Source organism: Oncorhynchus mykiss, chromosome 24, assembly GCF_057628025.1.
Source record: "Oncorhynchus mykiss isolate SJ-2025 chromosome 24, ASM5762802v1, whole genome shotgun sequence".
In the NCBI taxonomy this organism is placed as follows: Eukaryota; Metazoa; Chordata; class Actinopteri; order Salmoniformes; family Salmonidae; genus Oncorhynchus; species Oncorhynchus mykiss.
In genome coordinates, this window is record NC_143045.1 from 5,197,442 (window position 1) to 5,225,404 (window position 27,963).

At 41.7% G+C, this 27,963-nt stretch overlaps 1 long non-coding RNA gene across 1 annotated transcript; it reads left to right on the plus strand.

Annotated features, from left to right (window-relative positions):
- The first annotated feature begins 412 nt into the window (after window positions 1-412).
- On the plus strand, window positions 413-24,546 carry LOC149972345 (uncharacterized). Its single transcript, XR_016491279.1, has 4 exons — window positions 413-606; window positions 19,712-19,865; window positions 20,021-22,772; window positions 23,440-24,546. It is a non-coding gene; the product is annotated as an uncharacterized LOC149972345 (long non-coding RNA).
- The last annotated feature ends 3,417 nt before the right edge of the window (window positions 24,547-27,963 follow it).

Genomic DNA, 27,963 nt, shown 5'->3' on the forward strand with positions numbered 1-27,963 from the left:
AAAAAGTGATAAGTTTCAGTAAGATTGGATTTTTAGCATTTATAACAATGGCTGTCAACTGTACTGTAGGGATGGAACGGAAGTCGCAGAAAATTGAGGTGGTGGTGGCAGCTGCAGAGAGATATTTGGGTGTACGAGACTTGACATCAGAAGAGTTACAGGGTGTGTTAAGTGGTGGTGTGTTAAGTGGTGATGTCTCATCCTTAATGGCATGAGGTAGGAATAAATACATTTAATTAACGGAGCAGGCTGGTGCTAATTTGATTTTATATACTTTTGAAATTAGTGAGTGTAGTGTTAGATGGTAGGGTATTTATTTAGTACATTTGTATTTTTCAAGCAAAGTATAAGGGAGTTGTACTCCAGTCTAGTAGGTGGCGGTAATGCAACAAATTAGATGCCAACCGCCGTTAAATCTCATAGAAGAAGAAGGGTAGTAAAGATGGCGGACTGAACACATCAGTGGAGATCAACTCAAGATAAAAACATAATATTCAATATCAGTAAGTTAAATTAAATATTAGCACTTCACAAACCAAAACAAATCATTAGGCTGGAGAAATTAGCGACAAATATTACGAAAACAAGCTACACCCAAACACGACGGTAAGTTAAACAGGGGAACCAATCCTGAAAAGAAAACGTGACTCTTCGACAGACAAAGACGATTTAATATTTTCACCACCGGGGATGGTAAGTGTGGAAACCGATCTGTTAAAACCAACAAATGACAAACTGGGCATACTTGTACTAGTCAGTTAGGATTTAGAAGAGTTGAAGGCCTCGAGATGAGGCTGCGACATTGGAGAAAGGCAAACAAGCTAAAAGGGATTGAAACCGATGTTAATGAACTTAAAATGGAGAACACCGTTCTGAGAGAAGGCTTACTTAACAGACAGACTAGATCCATGAGAGAGAATCTAGTACTTACTGGTATCCAAGAGAAAGAAGGAGAAGTTCCTGAATATGTAGTTAGAGAGTTCCTCCTTACAGCTCTTCAGATCCCACGGGAAGCTGCCAATAAAATCCAACTCGAACGTGTACACCGTTTCAGACAGAGGGGGCAGCGATATGATCGCCCAATCATTGCCAAATTAGCTTCCTTTAAATATAAAATAATGGTTAAAAGCCTGGGTAAAAGACTTGCTGAAACGAAAATAGGCATGAATGATCAGTTCCCGAAGGAAATTGCACAACGGCGCAAAGTTCTGTAGTCGATAAACTGTACATTGATAACCAAATATTCAGAGACACAAAGACTACTCAATGGCTATTCTAAATATTACACAGTTCCCATAGAGGAGTCAAATAATGGAACAAACAATACTAGACATGGGAAGAAAAAAACATAGAAAATAATATAGAAAAGCAATAAAATACAACAATTGTTAAACAAATAAACTACAACTACACCTTACTAGATAGGGATTGTTGGAAAATTAGACTTTCCATTTATAGTATTTCATAAATTGACAAGACAGCATTAGAAGGATAGTTAAAGAAAGAATACATATTTATATACAATGAACTAGAACGCAAAAGTACTGAATCAACATGGTAGAGATTCAACACAGAGGACATAGAAGGCACAGTATGTGGGTATGCGTGCATCTATCGTCACGGAAGGTGGGGTGTGTGTTTTTGTGTTTGGAAAAGTGTGGAGGTTATAAGTGAGTGAAAAAGGATACGGGTTGCAAATCCCAGAGCCCATGTGTAACGATTGTCCTCCTCTTCTGAGGAGCAGGAAGGATCAGACCAATATGCAGCGTGGTACGTGTCCATGTTAAATCTATTACAACTGAACACAAAATAACAAACGTGAAACAACGAAAATCGAAACAGTTCTGTATGGTGAAAACACAGACACGGAAAACAGAAAACAACTACCCACAAACACAGGTGGGAACAGGCTACCTAAGTATGGTTCTCAATCAGAGACAACAATCATACCAGGCCAAACACAGACATAAAAAGGAACTAAGGTCAGGACGTGACACCATGTGTGTTTGTGAGCAGGGGTTACAAGAGTGCAGATATGGGATTTACATTTTAAAATAAATTATTCATATTTATTTATTCACTGTCCTATCATGATGGAATGGTCCCCAACCCTATACACCCGCCTGAGAGACCCATACACTAAGGAGAAGTCATCTGTTTTATGGGCCTACTGTAAGTAGCCAAATCAGAAAGATGAATGTGGTCAGAAACCTCCTAAAGCAGCACCGCCCCCTCAAGAGTCTGACCCTGCCTGACAGGGTTGGTCCTACAAAGCCAAAGGAAATTGTCAAAGCTGCTAATGAGAATCTTATCGACCTTGTACCTAGCCGGTGGGGATTCCGGTGGGGTGCCCCCACCCAGGCAGTGGCAGTGCTGGCAACACTAACTGCAGTATCCCATGGGGAGGGGGGGTCACACTCAGAGAAGGGGCATATTATTGTGGCCCTGGTGGCACAAAATCATCAAAGGTCTGACTGCACATAGATGCTTGGGAATATGATCACAACAGGGGACAGCGTTTGAGTGTTTCAGGGGAAGGGGGTATATCTGATCTCCATCACCTAGGACGTGACAATGGTTAATCAAATCTCACAATTTTTGCCAATTTTTGCTCAATTTTGCATGCTTATTCATACAGCTGCAACTGTTTATACATTTGCAAATCAAGGCCTTTCTTGAGTTGGGCTCTGGGTTGGAACAGCTGTTGACCATCTGAGTGTATGATTGTTTGTGGGGGAAAGGGTCTGAGTGTGTGTGTGTGTGTGTGTGTGTGTGTGTGTGTGTGTGTGTGTGTGTGTGTGTGTGTGTGTGTGTGTGTGTGTGTGTATCTCACAACTGTTGCAAGGGAGTAAAGATGTTAGGAACAAAATTGGATGAATCACAATAATTGTTTGCTAAAATAGTAATTGCTTGCCAAAATGTATTTTTTGTAATGTCAATACTGGTATGAGGTAACAATCCTTTACATACACTACCTGCATTATTACAATTACAATTATTACAAATGAATTATGGAAATTAAGATAAGCTGTGTTTTTTTATATATATTTTTAGTAGCAATATGTAATATGTGAGCGGACCAAGTACTTTGAGTCAGGAGCAGGTTTTCTGAATTGAACAAAGTTCTCTACTGAGGAAATTCTTTCTTCTTAAACACTCCAACACAATCAAGGGTTATCTCCCAAGGAAAACACAAATCGTCTTTACAAGAACAATGAACATAAGGAGAGTATCTTTAAACTAACTAACATAAATCACGGGTGTGTCGCTGCCTTGACGATCCGTCCGTGGAGAGGTCCCTTCGGGTGGTGGTCCAGATCCGTGGTGGCCATTCCCCAGAGGTAGTTTGTCCCCTTCTTCTCCCTTCCGAAAGGTACGTCCTCTCCTTTGGAGAAGCAAATGCTCTTCTCTTTCTCCCTTCTCTGCCGGTTCCCTCCTCTCTCTTGTAGGGGAAAGAGAATAGCTCATTAGTACCGTCAGCTGTGCTTAATTGCCTCTGATCACCTTGACTCACATGCCGGGGCGGTGCTACTGTCCGTGGGAGCAGCCTGCCCTCTGGTGGTCCTTCCACATTACTTCCCCCCTCAGGACCGGACGGAGGGCCGGTACTTGATGAGGTAATTGAACAGTGAGGCTCTTTCGTTACCTCATAAGGCCCCATCCACTGTGCCAGCAAGCGGTGTTCGGCCGTGGGCACGAGTACCATCACTTTCTCTCCCACTGTGAACTCCCTGGGTGTCACTGACTTATTGTAGGCCCGGCCTTGAGTCCACTGTGCCTTTTATGGGCCAGACTGCCGACAGGCGGTCTCTCATCAGGGTAACATGTTCTATTGTAGACTGGAACTGGCATGGTTAGGCCTCCCAGGTCTCCTTGGCTAAGTCAAGGATCCCTCGAAATGGCCTGCAGTAGAGCAATTCGAACGGGGAGAACCCAGTGGATGCCTGGGGTACTTCTCACAGGACAAACATTAAGTGGGGCAGAAGCATGTTCCAGTTTTTTCCGTCTCTGGACACCACTCTTCTCAACATGCTTTTAATAATTTTGTTCAAGCGTTCGCACAAACCGTCTGTCTGCGGGTGGAATATGACTGTGCATATGTGTTGACCTGGTTTAACCGACAATTCCTTCATCAACCGGGACATGGACGGGGTTCCCTGGTCAGTTAGGATCATCTTGGGAAGGCCCACCCGGGAGAAAAACACAAACAATTCCTTGGCGATTCCCTTTGACGACATGTTGCGAAGGTGTATGGCCTCTGGGAACTTGGTAGTATAATCTATGACCACCAGGATGTACTCGTGTCCTCTGGCGGATTTTGGAAGGGGTTCCATGAGGTCCATAGCTATGCGTTAGAAGGGAGTCTCTATAATGGGGAGAGGAATCAAAGGATTATGCAGGTGTGGCCATGGGTTGTACGCTGACAATGATCACCCGTCCTACAATACCTGACCACATCTCGGGTGACACTGGGCCAATAGAACCTCTGCATGATTCTGTTGATTGTTTTGTCCCATGCCAGGTGTCGTCCTAGGATGTGGGAATGGGCCAGCTGTAGGACAGTATCCCTGTAAGGTTTAGGTACCATTAGTAATAATTCCTGTTTCCCCTCCTTCATTGCACTACCCACTACAAGAGGCCCTGCCTGATTGCATAGTAGGGAAGAGAGGACTCACCTGATCTATCGACATTCCTCCCGATCAAGGTTCTCCGGAGGGTCAATGAGGTGACATACAGGTTACAATTACCCAGTCACTACCACTGCCCGGTGGTTCCTGGTCTTCTAACTGACTCCCCTGGCCGGCGTCGTCCTGCAGACTTTTTTAACAAATCAAAAACTGAAAAATTGGGCGTGCAAAATTATTCAGCCCCCTTAAGTTAATACTTTGTAGCGCCACCTTTTGCTGCGATTACAGCTGTAAGTCGCTTGGGGTATGTCTCTATCAGTTTTGCACATCGAGAGACTGAATTTTTTTCCCATTCCTCCTTGCAAAACAGCTCGAGCTCAGTGAGGTTGGATGGAGAGCATTTGTGAACAGCAGTTTTCAGTTCTTTCCACAGATTCTCGATTGGATTCAGGTCTGGACTTTGACTTGGCCATTCTAACACCTGGATATGTTTATTTTTGAACCATTCCATTGTAGATTTTGCTTTATGTTTTGGATCATTGTCTTGTTGGAAGACAAATCTCCGTCCCAGTCTCAGGTCTTTTGCAGACTCCATCAGGTTTTCTTCCAGAATGGTCCTGTATTTGGCTCCATCCATCTTCCCATCAATTTTAACCATCTGCTGAAGAAAAGCAGGCCCAAACCATGATGCTGCCACCATCATGTTTGACAGTGGGGATGGTGTGTTCAGCTGTGTTGCTTTTACGCCAAACATAACGTTTTGCATTGTTGCCAAAAAGTTCAATTTTGGTTTCATCTGACCAGAGCACCTTCTTCCACATGTTTGGTGTGTCTCCCAGGTGGCTTGTGGCAAACTTTAAACAACACTTTTTATGGATATCTTTAAGAAATGGCTCTCTTCTTGCCACTCTTCCATAAAGGCCAGATTTGTGCAATATACGACTGATTGTTGTCCTATGGACAGAGTCTCCCACCTCAGCTGTAGATCTCTGCAGTTCATCCAGAGTGATCATGGGCCTCTTGGCTGCATCTCTGATCAGTCTTCTCCTTGTATGAGCTGAAAGTTTAGAGGGACGGCCAGGTCTTGGTAGATTTGCAGTGGTCTGATACTCCTTCCATTTCAATATTATCGCTTGCACAGTGCTCCTTGGGATGTTTAAAGCTTGGGAAATCTTTTTGTATCCAAATCCGGCTTTAAACTTCTTCACAACAGTATCTCGGACCTGCCTGGTGTGTTCCTTGTTCTTCATGATGCTCTCTGCGCTTTTAGCGGACCTCTGAGACTATCACAGTGCAGGTGCATTTATACGGAGACTTGATTACACACAGGTGGATTGTATTTATCATCATTAGTCATTTAGGTCAACATTGGATCATTCAGAGATCCTCACTTTTTGTGAAGAATCAACAACAAGTGGGACACAATCATGAAGTGGAACGACATTTATTGGATATTTCAAACTTTTTCAACAAATCAAAAACTGAAAAATTGGGCGTGCAAAATTATTCAACCCCCTTAAGTTAATACTTTGTAGCGCTACCTTTTGCTGCGATTACAGCTGTAATACCAGTTGCTTGGGGTATGTCTCTATCAGTTTTGCACATCGAGAGACTGAAATTTTTTCCAATAAAAATATAATTCATGGCTTACCTTTGATGAGCATCTTTTGTTAGCACTCCAATACGTCCCATAAACATCACAAATGGTCCTTTTGTTCGATTAATTCCGTTGATATATATCCAAAATGTCCATTTATTTTGGAGCGTTTGATCCAGAAAAACACCGGTTCCAACTTACGCAACGTGACTCCAAAATTTCTCAAAAGTTACCTGTAAACTTTGCAAAAACATTTCAAACTACTTTTGCAATACAACTTTAGGTATTTTTTTACGTAAATAATCGATAAAATTGAAGATGGGATGATCTGTGTTCAATACAGGAGGAAAACAAACTGTAGCTAGCTTTCTGGTCAAGCTCCTCTATCTAACAGTACACATCAAGTGACTCTTGTTCTGAACAGTGCTACTTCATTACACAAAGGAATAACCTCAACCAATTTCTAAAGACTGTTGACATCCAGTGGAAGCGGTAGGAACTGCAAGAAGGTCCCTTAGAAATCTGGATTCCCAATGAAATCTCATTGAAAAGAGAGTGACCTCAAAAAAAAACAAATCTGAATGCTTTGTCCTCGGGGTTTCGCCTGCTAAATATGTTCTGTTATATTCACAGACATTCAAACAGTTTTAGAAACTTCAGGGTGTTTTCTATCCAATACTAATAATAATATGCACATCTTATCTTCTGGGGATGAGTAGCAGGCAGTTGAATTTGGGCATGCATTTCATCCGGATGTGAAAATACTGCCCCTTGTCACCAAGAAGTTAAAGGCACAGTCAACTTAGTGTATGTAAACTTCTGACCCACTGGAATTGTGACAGTGAGTAGTAAGTGAAATAATCTGTCTGTAAACAATTGTTGGAAAAATGACTTGTGTCATGCACAAACTAGACAAACTAGATGTCCTAATATTCCATTTTATTTGGAATGGCAAGCCAGATAAAATTAAAAGGGCCTATTATATAATGAATATGAATTAGGAGGGCAGAAATGATTAAATATTAAAGCACTAGACTTTTCACTAAATGCATCCGTCATACAAAAGTTATACTAAATCCCAACTGGTTCTCTAGGAGATTAGTAAGAATGTCTCACCTCATGTTCAAAAATGGCCTTTTCCCTATATTCAGATTACAACCTCTCACTTTCAGTTACTTGAAAACGAAATCTCCAAAATATTGTTATTTTTTAAACAAGCCATAGAAAGTTGGCTGCAATTTCAGTTTAATCCACCAGAAAAGACTGAACAAATAATACAACAAATATTGTGGTTAAACTCAAATATACTATTTGAATAAAAAAACATTTTTCAAAAAAAATAAATATAATCTTGTGTTTATCCGGTGTTGCCATTTAATTAGCTCGTAAATAAATAATTAAACCAATTTGTGTAGTACTGAAAGCACAAGTAAGCCTCGTGTTTTTGCAGATACAAGGAGGTTATGGCTGTTCATAATGATGATATGAAACAAGGTTATGATTAATAAGTTGACTGTTTATAGATTGATAAGTAAAGACCTTTCAGAGTTTCATTTGGGAGATGGTAACTCTTTAAAGAACCACTCTCGTGGTGCCCCAGATTCTAATGAGTTCACTGTTACATGATTAATTTAAATCGGTTTAACAATTAAATAGTTAGTTAATTAGATAAATAAGAGTCCTCAGATTAATGTTAACGTCAAGTCACGACAACGTAGTAGCCTAAACCTATCGATGTTACATTGAACTATGTGAATGGAATATGAATGAAAGTCATCCAATATCCTGTAATAGAAATAAGGCCATGCTCCTGAAGCAAAAAATAATATCATCATAAACGGCACTGGAGGAGGAAATTATAGTCTTAAAAATGATTTCCAGTTTCACCGACTCACCCAATGATGCACAGCTGACTCGTTGGGGATGGCCGATGCTCTTGTGCCAAAAGCCTATCTTTCTCTCGTTTTACTTTGTTAAACAATATTTGAAACCTGATCAAATATTTTGGTAGCCTTACAGCACAGTCTTCTCTTCTCAGCAGGAGCCATTTGCTATCCAACCTGTGTTTTCCGTCAATTGTATTTGAAATCATTCTAAAGGCCTGTTTTGTCAACATGCAGTTTTATCAGGTAGCAGTTCAGAGAGTTGTGCCAGTAAAGAAAGGTCGCTGGTTCGAATCACCGACCCAACTAGATGAAATATGCAGATGTGCCCTTGAGTTAGGCACTTAATCCAAACTGCTCCTGTAAGTCGCTCTGGATAAGAGCGTCTGCTAAATGACTAAAATATAAAAACAAAAACATTAAATATGAATTCAAAAATCCTTTCCTAGGGTGTAGGGTAGGCTACAGGTCAACAGTGTTTGATAGGCCATAGATTACACCAAATAGCCCTTACCAGTCTCTAACAATGGACATTGGCACATTAGGCCTATATGAAACCAATGTATATTCTAAGGCTGATGTTATGAACATTAAACCTTAGAAGTAACCACAACATATTACGTGCGCACAGTGGGCCATGTCAAGCAGAGAACAGAAATCCAAAGAGCTGTCAACATACGGAGTGAAGAGTTGTTCTACCCTGCCCTCGTGTGGTAGGCCTAATTTGTTCCACTATAAAAACCTTCTATATCCGAAAACCCCCCCTTTCCTGATTTAACATTGGGCACCACATAAGACATAAAGCCATACTATATCAGTCCATCTGGAACAATAGTGCTTCAAAAATATTCCCAGGTGCTTCAGAGTCAAGGCATTATCAGTGTGAATTGTATTTGAACGATTTCTAGTTGAATGAGAAAGAACGTTAAGAACTTATTGAGGAGACATTTAGACAAGTAAATGTTCAGCATTCAACATGTATTTGAAGTGATGTTTTTATTTTTTATTGTCCCAGCCACCACAGCAAAATGTGTCTGGATTTCTCCATAGAGGCTTCTATCAAATGTAAGAGCTTTTAATGGTCCATCATACACTGTAGCTGGAGGAAACATAAGAAAGTTATTCCGCTTTAAAAGTCGGTAAACTTGCCTACTTAGCTAAGAGACAAGGCTTCTCGACAGTTTTTTACCCCCAAGCCATAAGACTCCTGAACAGGTAATCAAATGGCTACCCGGACTATTAGCATTATGTTCCCCCCCCAACCCCTCTTTTTATGCTGCTGCTACTCTCTGTTCATCATATACAGTGCCTTGCGAAAGTATTCGGCCCCCTTGAACTTTGCGACCTTTTGCCACATTTCAGGCTTCAAACATAAAGATATAAAACTGTATTTTTTTTGTGAAGAATCAACAACAAGTGGAGCACAATCATGAAGTGGAACGACATTTATTGGATATTTCAAACTTTTTTAACAAATCAAAAACTGAAAAATTGGGCATGCAAAATTATTCAGCCCCTTTACTTTCAGTGCAGCAAACTCTCTCCAGAAGTTCAGTGAGGATCTCTGAATGATCCAATGTTGACCTAAATGACTAATGATGATAAATACAATCCACCTGTGTGTAATCAAGTCTCCGTATAAATGCAGGTCCGTTAAAAGCGCAGAGAGCATCATGAAGAACAAGGAACACATCAGGCAGGTCCGAGATACTGTTGTGAAGAAGTTTAAAGCCGGATTTGGATACAAAAAGATTTCCCAAGCTTTAAACATCCCAAGGAGCACTGTGCAAGCGATAATATTGAAATGGAAGGAGTATCAGACCACTGCAAATCTACCAAGACCTGGCCGTCCCTCTAAACTTTCAGCTCATACAAGGAGAAGACTGATCAGAGATGCAGCCAAGAGGCCCATGATCACTCTGGATGAACTGCAGAGATCTACAGCTGAGGTGGGAGACTCTGTCCATAGGACAACAATCAGTCGTATATTGCACAAATCTGGCCTTTATGGAAGAGTGGCAAGAAGAGAGCCATTTCTTAAAGATATCCATAAAAAGTGTTGTTTAAAGTTTGCCACAAGCCACCTGGGAGACACACCAAACATGTGGAAGAAGGTGCTCTGGTCAGATGAAACCAAAATTGAACTTTTTGGCAACAATGCAAAACGTTATGTTTGGCGTAAAAGCAACACAGCTGAACACACCATCCCCACTGTCAAACATGATGGTGGCAGCATCATGGTTTGGGCCTGCTTTTCTTCAGCAGATGGTTAAAATTGATGGGAAGATGGATGGAGCCAAATACAGGACCATTCTGGAAGAAAACCTGATGGAGTCTGCAAAAGACCTGAGACTGGGACGGAGATTTGTCTTCCAACAAGACAATGATCCAAAACATAAAGCAAAATCTACAATGGAATGGTTCAAAAATAAACATATCCAGGTGTTAGAATGGCCAAGTCAAAGTCCAGACCTGAATCCAATCGAGAATCTGTGGAAAGAACTGAAAACTGCTGTTCACAAATGCTCTCCATCCAACCTCACTGAGCTCGAGCTGTTTTGCAAGGAGGAATGGGAAAAAAATTCAGTCTCTCGATGTGCAAAACTGATAGAGACATACCCCAAGCGACTTACAGCTGTAATCGCAGCAAAAGGTGGCGCTACAAAGTATTAACTTATGTGGCAAAATGAAATGTGGCAAAAGGTCGCAAAGTTCAAGGGGGCCGAATACTTTCGCAAGGCACTGTATGCATAGTCACTTGAACCATATCTACATGTACATACTACCTCAATCAGCCTGACTAACCGATATCTGTATGTAGCCTCTCCAATTTTATAGCCTCGCTACTGTATATAGCTTGTCTTTTTACTGTTGTTTTATTTCTTTACTTATTTATTGTTCACTTAATAAATGTTTTGCACTATTGGTTAGAGCCTGTAAGTAAGCATTTCACTGTAAGGTCTACTACACCTGTTGTATTTGGCGCACGTGACAAAAAAACCTTAATTTGAAGAATGCACTTGGAAAGACATTGAGCTTTTCACACTTCTAGAGAACTCTGCTTTGTTCAAGTCCATTCAGCATTGTTCACACACTTAAGCCTTATCCTCACCCCACCCACACATGTAAACACACGTGAGTCAGCATGGCATTGTCCTCTCTACTTAAAGATAGACTCTGTGAATATTACGAATATGCAGAAAGTAAACAGCATAGGGGTCAATTTCCGTAACAACTAAGAGTGTTGAAGTGCGAGGCTCAACTTCTCCACTGTTTTGGTGGCCTGGTTACCACGCTTTGAACAGTTTGAAGCACACCGTGCAGACATTGTGTGTGAATGTGTAAGAGACAAGTCTTGCATCTCCTTCCTCTCAATATCTGTGGTGTTGCTTGTGGCAACGTCATTTAGCTGAGTCTACTTTTAAATAATTGGACTAAATCAAATCAAACTTTAAATGCATTGAAAATAACATTTGATTTGATTTAGTCCTGTTCTTTAAAGACGTGAATCCAACGTATCAATTATCCCTCTACAGCATACTTTAAAAAACTGTTTTACCTCCCACACTCAGAATTGTTTTGTTGTCTCAGGGCAACACTTCACTAAAACACCAAAGAAAATCTCATATTTTCATTACATTTATTAAGTGAAATAAGCACTATTTTCATAAGAAAATACAAGTTGGGCATAAACTATTATTTCACTGCCTTTCAAACCTGATTCTGGAGTCCATTCTTCCTCGCTGCCACTGTCCTCAAGCTCACTGTCCTCAATATCAGAGGGTGTGGTAAATTAAGCTCCTTTCACCCATAGAATGTCCCTGTGTCCATTGGCTGTGAATGTGAGTGGATACGTTGGCAAAAACATTGACCAAGGCCATTTTTACATCAAATTACATGTTTTTCATTGAGCATGATATTGCCCTGAAAAGTAGCCTGCACAACATTGAATATGCAGTATATAGAAAAATTAAACATGCTCAAAACCTATCAAGTATGCTTCTACAGAGGTTCCTACACAAGTTCAGACTTTTTTTCACATTATCTCTATTTAAACATGCTAAATAATGAAATGTATCTTACCCTCCGCTAAACCATATGCTCACATCTCTCTGCTTCCAAAAATAAGGTCCCTCCCCCAATTGATCCATCATACCAACTTCTGCGCCTCATTGGATTGTTTACAGACATGTCATCACATACTGCCATGTTTATGAATTGTAGAAAATATAGGCGGTGTGAGGGGCAATATATTTTTCTGTTGCTTGAGGGCAATGTTGTGCAGTAGAGGGTTATTCATTTGAAGACAAACTGGAATTAAAGCCAGATTATGCAGAAGAACTGTCTCCTTCAAATATTTTGATATATGGTTGCGAATTTAATTTGCAATACATTTGGTATACATATCCAACCGCTAATTTTGGTCAGCGTTATATCGGACAAGAACTTCAAAAAGTGATAGTACCGGCCGAAGAAACATTTCAAACTAAGTACAGAATCAATCATTAGGATGTTTTTAACATATAGCTTCAATAAAGTTCCAACCGGAGTATTCTTTCTTGTCTTCGTGAGCACTGGAACGCAAGTGACTACCATGAGGAAAAAGTGCGATCACAAAATGGCTGCTTGACAGACATCTGATATATTCTGCTCTCATTCACTCCCACGACAACATAGAAGCCTCATTATAATTTCTATTGATGGTTGACATCTAGTGGAACCCCTAGACAGTGCAACATCATTCATATCTCAAGGGGATTTCATTGGGGACTACAAGCTCAGATTTCTGACTTCCTGTTTTGATTTCAACTCAGGATTTTGCCTGCCAATATGAGTTCTGTTATACTCACAGACATCATTCAAACAGTTTTAGAAACTTCAGAGTGTTTTCTATCCAATACTAATAATAATATGCTAATATTAGCAACTATGACTGAGGAGCAGGCCGTTTGATATGGGCACTTTTCATCCAAGCTACTCAATACTGCCCCTGCAGCCATAAGAAGTGTTAAAGGTACAAATTCAACATATTTTATACAAGGTTTGTCTTTGCTGAAATCTGGTTACCTGGATAGAAAATCATGTGGTTGAAATCTCAGTGTTCAATCAACAGTTGACTACTTTTTTCAAATCCAATGTATTTTTCACTTAGATTCCACATCACATTAGGTTGACACATTTACATAGAAACAATGTTGAGTCAACCAGTTTGTGCCCAGTGGGTGTTTTCTTCAAAAGCACACAAAAGGGATTCTTAGGAAAGGACATCATGTAGGGCTGGTGCAAACCCACTGACCAGCGCACTGGAAATATAATGTTGTCAACTGGGAGAGTTTCACAAAAGATCGTGAAATGTGCTTATGTCCAAACGTTCAACGAATATACTCCAATATCGATCCTCGAACATATTTTGTTTAGCTACGTTAGAGTCGCTGCACGCACAGTGTGTTTGTATTTGAAGCGGCAACTCCTCTCTCCTTTGACTTCTGAGGCACTTTAACTGCAACCTACTGTAATGGCACTATGCTGTGCCTGTAATGATTAGAGTTTAAACATGCTGCCCATACCTCATTAACTAACACTGCTGACCCATAGCTTTCCAGGTAAAGAATGTTGTGTGTGCCTCGAACCAATAGGGGAGTAATGTTAACAATGTGGTTTTAATAACGTAGATCAGTGATGGCCCCAACCAGTGTGGATTATGTTGTAATTTGTGTTACCTTTGACCCCTGTGAATTAGCCCCATGTCATCCTATGGGTTGGTGTTTGCATGTGTTAATCCAGGTTTTTATTGTAATTGTCACGCCCTGACTTTAGAGATTCTGTTTATGTCTCTATTTTGGTTTGGTCAGGGTGTGAGTTGGGGTGGGTATTCTATACTCTATTATTTGTATTTCTATGTTTTGGCCGGGTAAGGTTCTCAATCATTGACAGCTGTCTATCGTTGTCTCTGATTGAGAACCATACTTAGGTAGCCCCTTTCCCCCCCCCCCACCTGTCTTTGTGGGAAGTTGACTTTGTTTAGGGAACATAGCCTTTAGCGTCACGGTTTGTTGTTGTTGTAGTGTTTATTGTTTTGTTCGGCGTCATTTTCCAAATAAAGAGAAAATGTACGCTCACCACGCTGCACCTTGGTCCTCTTCCTTCAACCGCTGTGACAGAACTTCCCACCCCCAAAGGACCAAGCAGCGTGGTAAGAAGGAGGACTGGACATGGGAGGACATTTTAAATGACAAGGGATCCTGGACTTCCTGGCCGAGAAGGATTGCCTACCCTGGGAGCAGGTAGAAGCAGAGAGGAAGGCGAAGGCAGCAGCTAAAGCAGGGCAGCGTTATGAGTGAACACGACTAGCAAGGATGCCCGAGAGGCAGCCCCCCCAAACATTTTTTGGGGGAGAGTCAGGATTCAGACCTGAGCCAACTCCCTGTGCTTACCGTGGCGAGCATGTGACTGGTCAGGCACCGTGCTATGGGGTGATGCGCACGGTGTCTCGGTTGAGCATTCACAGGCCGGTGTGCTCTTTGCCGGGTGGAAGCGGGCATCCAGACAGAACGGGTTGTGCCAGCTCTGCGCTCGAGACCGCCAGTACACCTCCACGACCCAGTGTATCCGGTGCCTTGGCCTCCTGTATGTCTCCCCAGCCTGGTGAGTCCTGTGCCAGCGCCTAGAACTAAGCCTCTTGTATGACTCCCCAGCCTGGTGAGTCCTGTGCCGGCTCCCAGAGCCAGGCCTCCTGTGTGTCTCTCCCCTCCAGTAATGATCCATGGCACGAAACCTCCCGTGATGATCCATGGCACGAAGCCTCCAGTGATGATCCATGGTATGGCGCCTCCAGTGATGATCCATGGCACGGAGCCTCCAGTGATGATCCATGGCACGGAGCCTCCAGTGATGATCCATGGCACGGAGCCTCCAGTGATGATCCATGGCACGGAGCCTCCAGTGATGATCCATGGCACGGAGCCTCCAGTGATGATCCATGGCACGGAGCCTCCAGTGATGATCCATGGCACGGAGCCTCCAGTGATGATCCATGGCACGGAGCCTCCAGTGATGATCCATGGCACGGAGCCTCCAGTGATGATCCATGGCACGGAGCCTCCAGTGATGATCCATGGCACGGAGCCTCCAGTGATGATCCATGGCACGGAGCCTTCAGTGACGTCCTTCAGACCGGAGCCTCCAGCAAGTCCCCCCGCACCTGAGCCGCCACCGCGGATAGTTACCCACCCAGACCCTCCACTATAGGTTTAAGTTTTGCGACCAGAGTCTGCACCTTTGGGGAAGGGGGGGAGTGTACTGTCACACCCTGACCTTAGAGATCCTATGTCTCTATTTTGGTTTGGTCAGGGTGGGTATTCTATACTCTGTTATTTCTATGTTTTGGCCAGGTAGGGTTCTCAATCAGGGACAGCTGTCTATCGTTGTCTCTGATTGAGAACCATACTTAAGTAGCCCTTTTTCTTTTCCACCTGTCTTTGTGGGAAGTTGACTTTGTTTAGGGCACATAGCCTTTAGCTTCACGGTTTGTTGTTGTGTTTATTGTTTTGTTCGGCGTCATTTTCCAAATAAAGAGAAAATGTACGCTCACCACGCTGCACCTTGGTCCTCTTCTTTTAACAGCCGTGACAGTAATAGCCTTCTGCTGAGTGCTGTTATCAAGTTTATGTTCGACATCAACCCGCAGGTTGAATTTGTAAACATGTAATTCGCTCCTGCCAACCTGTTAAACTAAAGATCGCTTTCCCTGATGTGATATCCCTGGCTTATGAATGTGCATGCGCACGTTCCACATGTACAAGGAGGATTAGATATCTCTAGGAATGTATTTGATTAAACACAGGTATGAGAACACCCCCAGAGCGAGAGCGGGTCATTCTGTCACACTTTCATGGCTACGCCATCTATACCATTCGTTGGTTTATCCAGAAGTTGAAAAAGGAAGCACATCACAGTTAAGAACTGTGTTTTGGTTGGAGCATAATTGTCCATGCTGATGGATATTTACAATATTAATAGTATGTATGTGTAAGATTTACCAAGGGTATTTACCAGACGTACTAAATATATTCTGGACTTACTGTATTGAGTTGTTTAATACCTTAAAATTGTACATTTTATCATAGTAATTAACTTTATATTGCTATTTTATATGGCTAATCTAAAACGGTAAGACTGATATCCTAGAGTGTCCTCCAAGATGACTGTTAGGACCCAGACAGATACAGTAATACTTCGCTCATGGGCTGTATACAATACCGTTCAAAAGTTTGGGGTCACTTAGAAATGTTTTTGTTCAGTAAAATATCAAATTTATTAGAAATACAGTGTAGACATTGTTAGTAATGTTGTAAATGACTATTGTTTATTTTATAACTAGGCAAGTCAGTTAAAAACAAATTCTTATTTTCAATGACGGCCTAGGAACAGTGGGTTAACTGCCTTATTCACGGGCAGAACGACAGATTTTTATCTTGTCAGCCCGGGGATATGATCTTGCAACCTAGTCCAACGCTCTAACCACTAGGCTACCTGCCGCCCGCTAATTGTAGCTAGAAATAGTAGATGTTTCATGGAATATCTACATAGGTGTACAGAGGCCCATTATCAGCAACCATCACTCCTGTGTTCCAATGGCACGTTGTGTTAGCTAATCCAAGTTTAGAATTTTGAAAGGCTAATTGATCATTAGAAATGTATTTTTTGCAATGATGTAGCACAGCTGAAAACGGTTGTTCTGATTAAAGTAATAAAACTGGCTTTTCTTTAAAAAAACAAGGACATTTCTAAGTGACCCCAACATTTTGAACGGTAGTGCATATCGACCATTGTCGCCTAGGGCTAGAACGTTTATTTTACAGTATCATCTCTCTGGAGACCCAGATAGGTACAGATGAGCTCCGCTCACCAGACTGGGTACGATCCTATTATTTCGGTTGAAAAGAGACGGTGGCAAGAAGGCATTCACTTCTGAATGGGGCTGTCTAATAGCATCGCAATCCCAGGGTCCTAATCTCCAAAGCATGGATGACGGCTGAGATTTCAAGGTGTACAATTACATTTGATTTCATTTTAACTCAAAAGTCAAAAGGCACTCGCACATCTGAGCAATCGTGTTGCAGGTGCATGGTAACAGTTGAACAAGATGAAGGGAAAAGGAAACTGCACACTGCTCTTGACAGTATCGCTGATCTTTAAAAAGCTTTACGTTTCGGCCTTCCTCAGAGCTTTTGTGAGTTTATTTTTTAAAATGTTTATTAGCACCCTTATGTAGACCTCACCCAGCCACCCACACAGGTGTTCCAAAGGGATATATGCTCTAATCTGGAGCCCTATTATTAAACAACCTTCTCAAAACCTGAATATGAATATCTTCGCTGCAAATGTGCTATACATCCACGCCTGTACATTTTACCGAAACTACACAAACCTAAAACACAAGGCAACGATCCAGGCAGACCAGTGGTTGCAGGAATAGGCTCAATGCTAGAGCCGTTGTCGATCTTTGTAGACTCTGTTATTAAAACTCATGTGCAAGCAATGCCATCATATGTGAAAGACTCTATAGACTTCATGAACAGGATCTCACTAATAACGGGTTTAAAAGAAGACTGTATTTTCATCACATTAGATGTCGAGAGTATTTAAACCAGCATTCCCCATGTGGGGTGGCGGGCAGCCCTAGCTCACTATTTGGGAGGCAGAGACACTAACGAATATCCACTAACAAACTTTATTCTAGAGCTGGCTGAATATGTTTTGACGTACAACTATTTCAGATGATGAATACTACCTCCAAACGAATGGAACATCAATGGGCTCCACGTTCGCTCCGAGTTATGCTAACCTTTATGCGGGTCTTTTTGAAGAACGTTTTGTAAATAATGTAAACGAAAATCCATTTTTGAATAAAGTCCTGAAGTGGTATTGATATATTGACGACATTTTTCTGGCATATGGGAAAGAACGGAAAAAAGAGCTGTCAGTCTTTATGGCACTACTCAATGACATTGACCCCAATCTCAAATTCACCATTGAATGTGACACTCAACGTGTTCATTACCTCGATATGTGGCTTGAGAAATCAAATGGAACCCTGTTTACAACTCTGTATCGAAAAGAAACGGACAGAAATACTCTATTACAGGGAGACAGCTTCCACCCTGAGCCATTAAAAAGAGAAGTTCCAAGAAGCCAGTTTTTCAGACTGCGCCGTATATGCCACTACACAGAGGACTATCTAGAAAAAGCAGCGGAGATGCGCACTAGGTTTTTAAGAAGAGGCTACTCTCCACAATGTGTGGATGAAGCTCTTAAATCGGCATTGGGAAAAACACGAGATTAACTGGTACAAAAAAAGACCCGCTAAAGAACATTCCATAATGTACTTTGAACTCGCGAACAGTGGGAGATGCAGTCAAGAAACACTGGCATATTTTATAATCGGATCCAGCATTGCCGGGTGAATTTAAAAATCCACCACTTATTGTGTATAGGAGAGGGCGCAATTTACGCAATAAATTGGTTCATGCCAACTGGGAGCCACAAAAGAAAATCAGCCAGACTCTTTTACGCCCTCTTCCAAATGGTAGCTATAAATGCAGAGGAGGCGCACAGTGCAACAATAATGATAAAGTGTGAATATTTCTGCCACCCACAGACAGGAAAACGGTTCCAAATAATTGACATTATTACGCGCTCCACCACCCATGTTATCTACATGATTAAATGTCCATGTGGGCTGTGTTATGAAGGTAAAACCACCCGCTCTCTCAAACAGAGAATCAGTGACCATTTTAATGACCTAAAGCATGACATTTCTACCTTTTACATTTTGTGGCATAGAGAAAGTTACGATATCAGAATTATGTTTTGTGATTTTCACCCTCCAGACATTATTTCCTAAAGGACTTAATAATGAAATGCCTACGTATGTTGTGTTGTGAATTTAAACATTAATTATTCTCAATTTAAGATTACTCTGATGTTTTTTTTTTTGTACGATGTACCCAATGATGAATGTAAACTTGCTCTATAGGTCTATGTCCTCATTGTGGTTTTACAGACGTGTTTAATACGTCTTATTTACGAAATGTATATTGTCATATTTGGTAGCACTTATTTGTTTTTCCTTCGCCTCAACCCATTTCCATTTTTAACTGAAATGAAAGAGCCTACTCCTGTAAACCATTTCAGAGAGACAAAGACAGGACAAACCAGCCTGCTAACACAACTGTAGGTTCCACATGTAGAGAAACCCTTATCCGATCTAGGTGTTGGTCAACAGACACCTTTTAAGAGATATGTCAGAGGCAGTTTAACTCCCCTCCGGTCATTTTACTCTTATTATTGTCACCTGTCGATGCACTGACCACTGTTGAGGTCACATACTGTCCACTATGTTCAGTGCCAAGTGTATTACAGTCAAAAGGTCCACTTTAATGTAAACATGAGAATATGTTATCTTTCTGGGGAGGGTAGGGGGAGGTGGGTTGTTAAACAGTAGTTGTTGAACCCCACCTACCACCACTGAAAACATATCATACCAAAAAAAGAGAACGTTTCCGTGAATATACTGTATGTTTTTTTGTTGTTGTTGGCAGTATCCAAGGAAACGTGGGAGATTAACCTGAGGCTGTGTTGGGGACATGTTTGGATGACAGCCATTGCCCAATCAGTGATAAAGCAGAAACACACCCAGGTTCACCATGTCTGTGAACTGAAAGATGTCTGAAAGAATAAGCAGCAAGAAGAAGAGTAAGTTCCCATGTCCAGTGGCAATATATTTCGTAAGGCCCTACACCAGTAAATCATAAATCAACGCTAAATTGAATATGCTGTGTGTACTTTTGTGATGAACAAATAATTTATATTGAAACACAACCTAACTGATAGTTGTTTCAATGTTTCAGAGGCTCTGGATCAGATCATCACCAGCAAGGCAACAGCTTTGGAGAAAGGAGGTGACCCTCTTGGTGTGCCGAAGGAGGAAGCCATGACTGAAGTCAAGGTAGAGTTAGACAAAATCCGGTCAACACTGGAGGATAACTTGAAGAAGGATGACCTCCACAGTGTGTATATTGAGAGGTACAAGCCCCACTTTTAAAAGAGTTTGAATGCGCTCCAGGAACGGGCAACGAGTGAGATGATGAAGAAGCTACAGAGTGCTATAGAAGATCAATACTGTCCAATCAATACTGATGAGCTTTCAGACAGTATTGGATGGAGGTGAAGTTGCATGCACTGATGGAGAGCAGCAAGCTCAACAACTCTCCTCTAGAAGACAAGGACCTGGAAGAGGAGTTTGAAGGTTTGTGGTCTGAGTCGCTCTCTAACTTTTGACATTAGACCTGAAAGAGGACATTACTGCTAGGGTGATCCAAAAGCTGAAAGAGAACCTCATCAGCCGTGAACTGCACAAGAACATGCAGTCAAATCCAAGATGGTAGCCAATCAGTCTGTCCATTTGTATGTGTGATCCTTGAGTTCAGAGTTTTAAGAGTTTTTATGTTTTAATGACCCTGATCCTGTTTACAGAAGAAAATGCTTTGTGTGCGAAGGTGGATGCTGTATATAACAACTATTATTTTTTAGATCTCAGTCTCTATTTTATGAAATTTACTTGTACAAAGATTTTGGATTGAGAAGGCCTTTATTGTTTTGTACGGAAATACCTCTAAAAACCGGCATTATGTATCTGTTACTGTGCCTGCTCTCTACTAAATGCCATCCTGGATTTAATAGGCTGAATGATCAATGGGTGAGTGAATTATCTTCACCTTATGCCCTACAATTTGCAAACACTCCGACGAGACCATCATGTCAATACCACCTGGAACTTGGTCTCTTTCTACAATTACATTTGTACCACACTCAAACGCAACTGGACCTATACTTGATGGCATACTTCCAAAATCTCTAACTATTGATTGACTTTTTTTTTGTGTGTCGAAAGACTCAAGTTCGTTATTTTTGACAATGGGGCTGGCTCCACCAAGTCCTCACGCATTAGGCAACCCAGATACATTGTTATGCTTTTATTGTTGATCTCTGGTAATGTGCGACCAAACCCTGGGCAGGTAGATACCATGCAATCTCTACCGACTCCCTGTGATTTTAAAAACAGAGCAGGTTTTGGCCTCTTACATGTTAATGTCACATGTCTATTTCCAAAAATAGACATGATTAGAATATGGGCCAAAATGACAAATGCAGACGTAATGGTTTTATCAGAAACTTGGCTAAAGCAATCTGTGTCAAATAACTTCTATTGACGGGTACATGTTTTTTTAGAACGGATCGGATGAGTAAAGGAGGAGGGGTTGCAATTTATGTTAAATCCGAGTTTAAATTCTCTCGATTACCAAAGCCAAACATTTTGAATTGCTTGCGGTTAAAGTGAACGGATGTAAGGACTCCCACATCACTGTAGTCGACTGCTACAGACCGCCCTCGGCTTCGGGAGACGCACTAAACTCTCTTTCTGATGTCCTGCATAAGCTACATGACTCTGAATTCAGTATTTTAGGAGATTTGAACTGGGACGTGCTTAGATATGTATCGGACTCTTTTAAAGAACTGTGTGACTCTCTGAATCTCGCTCAATTAATTAATGCTCCTACAAGACCGAATCCCAGAGCACCTAACAAATCAACTCTATTGGACATTATTCTAACGAATCCCCATCACAAATACACATCGACTGGGATATTCTGTAATGATGTCAGTGATCACTGTGCAATTGCTTGTGTTAGAAACACAAAAATGACCAAATCCAAACCCTATTATATTTAAAAAAATACATTTTAGACTGTTTGATGAGCAAGCGTTCTTACGTGATCTGTACCATAATATTGACAGAGTAACTGATTCCCGATGTTGACACTGCCTGGGACTATTTTTATATGAAATGTGTGTTGATTTGTGATAGGCATGCCCCTGTGAAGAAATTTAGAATCAGTTAAAGGGACAATCCCTGGTTTTCAGATAACTTGGCAGAATTAATTAGAGAGAGAAATATCTCCTGGACTCAGAGCGCTAAGAAACAAATGCACAGGATTGATCAGGAAGTCCAAATCAGATGACTATTTAAATGCAGACACAGAGAACCTAAACAACCCTACCAAGTTCTGGAAGCTAATCGAATCAGAATCAGGTTCTAATGTATCCTCTGGCCTTCCTGACCATTTAATGATGGATTCAAATGAAGTGAAGGATAAAGCCGATATCGTAGGGGCTTTTAACAAACACTCCATATCTTCTGGTTCAGTTATTGATAATGGTGATGCCCAGGCCTCTAATGTCAGCTCTGTTACAGTCAACTATGATATAGGCCCTCGTGTGAACCATTTGAACTTTGAGCCTGTTTCTTATACTGAGGTCTATAAAACACTAAAGGCTAGAGACACTAAAAAGTCTGCAGGTCTAGACAACCTGGACCCCTACCTCTTACAGATAGCAGCTGGTATTATTACTGAACCTGTGGCTCACATTTTCAACTTGAGTCTCTTGACCAATTCCATAACAAGCATTTGGAAATCAGCTTATGTCCTCCCACTGCTAAAAGGGTGGAGATCCCTCAGATGCTATTAACTATCGTCCTATCTCTAAACTCCCTATCCTGGTCAACGTCGATGAATCTCTAGTGAACTCAGTTAAAAAAACGTCTTAATTGAAAAGAACATACTGAGCAGGGTTCGGTCTGACTTTAGATCGGGGTACAGCACCACAACTGCAGCTGTGGCAGTGGCAAACAACATCATTAATGCACTTGATAAAAGGCAACATTGTGCTGCTCTATTTGTGGATTTATTTTTTATTTTTATTTTATTTTACCTTTATTTAACCAGGTAGGCAAGTTGAGAACAAGTTCTCATTTACAATTGCGACCTGGCCAAGATAAAGCAAAGCAGTTCGACAGATACAACAACACAGAGTTACACATGGAGTAAAACAAACATACAGTCAATAATAAAGTATAAACAAGTCTATATACAATGTGAGCAAATGAGGTGAGAAGGGAGGTAAAGGCAAAAAAGGCCTTGGTGGCAAGGTAAATACAATATAGCAAGTAAAACACTGGAATGGTAGTTTTGCAATGGAAGAATGTGCAAAGTAGAAATAAAAATAATGGGGTGCAAAGGAGCAAAATAAATAAATAAATTAAATACAGTTGGGAAAGAGGTAGTTGATAGGGCTAAATTATAGGTGGGCTATGTACAGGTGCAGTAATCTGTGAGCTGCTCTGACAGTTGGTGCTTAAAGCTAGTGAGGGAGATAAGTGTTTCCAGTTTCAGAGATTTTTGTAGTTCGTTCCAGTCATTGGCAGCAGAGAACTGGAAAGAGAGGCGGCCAAAGAAAGAATTGGTTTTGGGGGTGACTAGAGAGATATACCTGCTGGAGCGTGTGCTACAGGTGGGAGATGCTATGGTGACCAGCGAGCTGAGATAAGGGGGGACTTTACCTAGCAGGGTCTTGTAGATGACATGGAGCCAGTGGGTTTGGCGACGAGTATGAAGCGAGGGCCAGCCAACGAGAGCGTACAGGTCGCAATGGTGGGTATTATATGGGGCTTTGGTGACAAAACGGATTGCACTGTGATAGACTGCATCCAATTTGTTGAGTAGGGTATTGGAGGCTATTTTGTAAATTACATCGCCAAAGTCGAGGATTGGTAGGATGGTCAGTTTTACAAGGGTATGTTTGGCAGCATGAGTGAAGGATGCTTTGTTGCGAAATAGGAAGCCAATTCTAGATTTAACTTTGGATTGGAGATGTTTGATATGGGTCTGGAAGGAGAGTTTACAGTCTAACCAGACACCTAAGTATTTGTAGTTGTCCACGTATTCTAAGTCAGAGCCGTCCAGAGTAGTGATGTTGGACAGGCGGGTAGGTGCAGGTAGCGATCGGTTGAAGAGCATGCATTTAGTTTTACTTGTATTTAAGAGCAATTGGAGGCCACGGAAGGAGAGTTGTATGGCATTGAAGCTTGCCTGGAGGGTTGTTAACACAGTGTCCAAAGAAGGGCCGGAAGTATACAGAATGGTGTCGTCTGCGTAGAGGTGGATCAGAGACTCACCAGCAGCAAGAGCGACCTCATTGATGTATACAGAGAAGAGAGTCGGTCCAATAATTGAACCCTGTGGCACCCCCATAGAGACTGCCAGAGGTCCGGACAACAGACCCTCCGATTTGACACACTGAACTCTATCAGAGAAGTAGTTGGTGAACCAGGCGAGGCAATCATTTGAGAAACCAAGGCTGTTGAGTCTGCCGATGAGGATGTGGTGATTGACAGAGTCGAAAGCCTTGGCCAGATCAATGAATACGGCTGCACAGTAATGTTTCTTATCGATGGCGGTTAAGATATCGTTTAGGACCTTGAGCGTGGCTGAGGTGCACCCATGACCAGCTCTGAAACCAGATTGCATAGCAGAGAAGGTATGGTGAGATTCAAAATGGTCGGTAATCTGTTTGTTGATTTATCTAAGAACTTTGAACTCAGTTGACCATGAATTGTTTCTAGCTAGACTCAGAAATATTGGTCTCAGTGAAGGGGCAGTAACTTGGTTTAGGAACTGTAAATTGGTTTAGGAACTATCTTTCTGACAGAACACAATGTGTATATACTGACAATCACACGTCTAACTTTCTTGAGATTAATAGAGGTGTGCCCCAGGGTTCAATTTTAGCTCCTGTGTTGTTCTCAATTTTAATAATGATTTGGGGAATGGGATGCAACCAGCAAAGCTACATCTATATGCCGATGATACAGTCATATATTTATGTGCTCCTTCTCTGGTTCAGCTCCAGACTGCTTTTCAGTCACTGCAGCCCTCCTTTTATGGTCTCAAACTGGCCTTGAATGTACAAAAAAATAAATTCATGACCTTTACCAGAGCTAGAACTCTGCCAGAGAACGTTAGCATTGTCACATCTGGTGGTTTATCCATTGAAAAAGTGTCATCCTACAAATACCTAGGTATTGGTATTTTTTCTATTTTGTTTCCTTCAACCTGGAAATTAAATAGATTTTTTGGGGGGCTTGTATCATTTGATTTATTCAACATGCCTACCACTTTGATGATGCATAATATTTTTTTATTGTGAAACAAACACGAAATACGTTTTTTTTTTAAACCGAAAACTCAAGACAAAACTGCTCTAGCTCTTTCAAGTTGGATGGGTTCCGCTGGTGTACAGCAATCTTTAAGTCATACCACAGATTCTCAATTGGATTGAGGTCTGGACCTTGACTAGGCCATTCCATGACATTTAAATGTTCCCCCTTAAACCACTCGAGGGTTGCTTTAGCAGTATGCTTAGGGTCATTGTCCTGCTGGAAGGTGAACCTCCGTCCCAGTCTCAAATCTCTTGAAGACAGAAACAGGTTTCCCTCAAGTTATTTAGTGCTTTCTGACCAGTTACCCAGTCCCTGCTGATGATAAACATCCCTACAGCATGATGCTGCCACCACCATGCTTCACTGTGGGGATGGTGTTCTCGGGGTGATGGGGATGTTGGGTTTGTGCCAGACATAACGTTTTCCTTTATGGCCAAAAAACAACATTTTTGTCTTATCTGACCAGAGTACCTTCTTCCATATGTTTGGACAGTCTCCCACATCAAATCAAATTTATCAAATCCAATCAAATCATCAAATCAAATCAAATTTATTTATATAACCCTTCGTACATCAGCTGATATATCAAAGTTCTGTACAGAAACCCAGCCTAAAACCCCAAACAGCAAGCAATGCAGGTGTAGAAGCACGGGGGCTAGGAAAAACTCCCTAGAAAGGCCAACACCTAGCAAGAAACCTAGAGAGGAACCAGGCTATGAGGGGTGGGCAGTCCTCTTCTGGCTGTGCCGGGTGGAGATTATAACAGAACATGGCCAAGATGTTCAAATGTTCATAAATGACCAGCATGGTCAAATAATAATAAGGCAGAACAGTTGAAACTGGAGCAGCAGCACGGCCAGGTGGACTGGGGACAGCAAGGAGTCATCATGTCAGGTAGTCCTGGGGCATGGTCCAAGGGCTCAGGTCCTCCGAGAGAGAGAAAGAAAGAGAGAAAGAGAGAATTAGAGAAAGCACACTTAAATTCACACAGGACACCGAATAGGACAGGAGAAGTACTCCAGATATAACAAATTGACCCTAGCCCCCCGACACATAAACTATTGCAGCATAAATACTGGAGGCTGAGACAGGAGGGGTCAGGAGACACTGTGGCCCCATCCGAGGACACCCCCGGACAGGGCCAAACAGGAAGGATATAACCCCCACACCACTAGAGGGATATCTTCAACCACCAACTTACCATCCTGAGACAAGGCTGAGTATAGCCCACAAAGATCTCCGCCATGGCACAACCAAAGGGGGGGCGCCAACCCAGACAGGATGACCACATCAGTGAATCAACCCACTCAGGTGACGCACCCCTTCCAGTGACGGCATGAGAGAGCCCCAGTAAGCCAGTGACTAAGCCCCTGTTAGGGTTAGGGTTAGAGGCAGAGAATCCCAGTGGAAAGAGGGGAACCGGCCAGGCAGAGACAGCAAGGGCGGTTAGTTGCTCCAGAGCCTTTCCGTTCACCTTCCCACTCCTGGGCCAGACTACGCAGACCGTTCCATAAAAATGGAGCTCTATAGGAGAAAGCGCTGCCTCCAGCTGTTTGCTTAGAAATTCTAGGGACAATTAGGAGGCCTGCGTCTTGTGACCGTAGCGTACGTGTAGGTATGTACGGCAGGACCAAATCAGAGAGATAGGTAGGAGCAAGCCCATGTAATGCTTTGTAGGTTAGCAGTAAAACCTTGGAATCAGCCCTTGCTTTGACAGGAAGCCAGTGTAGGGAGGCTAGCACTGGAGTAATATGACCACATTTTTGGGTTCTAGTCAGGATTCTAGCAGCCGTATTTAGCACTAACTGAAGTTTATTTAGTGCTTTATCCGGGTAGCCGGAAAGTAGAGCATTGCAGTAGTCTAACCTAGAAGTGACAAAAGCATGGATTAATTTTCTGCATAATTTTTGGACAGAAAGTTTCTGATTTTTGCAATGTTACGTAGATGGAAAAAACACATGCCTTTTGTGTTTACTTATTTTTTTCTTAATTAATGTATTTTTTCTGGCCACTCTTCCGTAAAGCCCAGCTCTGTGGAGTGTACAGATTAAAGTGGTCCTATGGACAGATACTCCAATCTCCGCTGTGCTGCTTTGCAGCTTCTCCAGGGTTATCTTTCATCTCTTTGTTGTCTCTCTGATTAATGCCCTCCTTGCCTGGTCCGTGAGTTTTGGTGGGCGGCCCTGTCTTGGCAGGTTTGTTGTGGTGCCATAATTCTTACATTTTTTAATAATGGATTTAATGGTGCTCCATGGGGTTTTCAAAGTTTTGTTTATTTTTTTATAACCCAACCCTGATCTGTTCTTATCCACAACTTTGTCCCTGAGCTGTTTGGAAAGGTCCACTTGCTTAGTGGTGTTGCAGACTCTGGGGCCTTTCAGAACATGTGTATATATATACACTGACATCCTGTGACAGATCATGTGACACTTAAATAAAGTCCACCTGTGTACAATCTAACTAATTATGTGACTTTTCAAGGTAATTGGTTGCACCAGATCTTATTTAGGGGCTTCATAGCAAAGGGGGTGAATACATATGCACGCACCACTTTTCAGTTTGAAATTTTTTATCATTTTTTGAAACAAGTCATTTTGTTCATTTCACTTCACCAATTTGGACTACTTTGTGCATGTCCATTACATGAAATCCAAATAAAAATCCATTTAAATTACAGGTTGTAATGCAACAAAATAGGAAAAATGCCAAGGGGGATGGATACTTTTGGAAGGC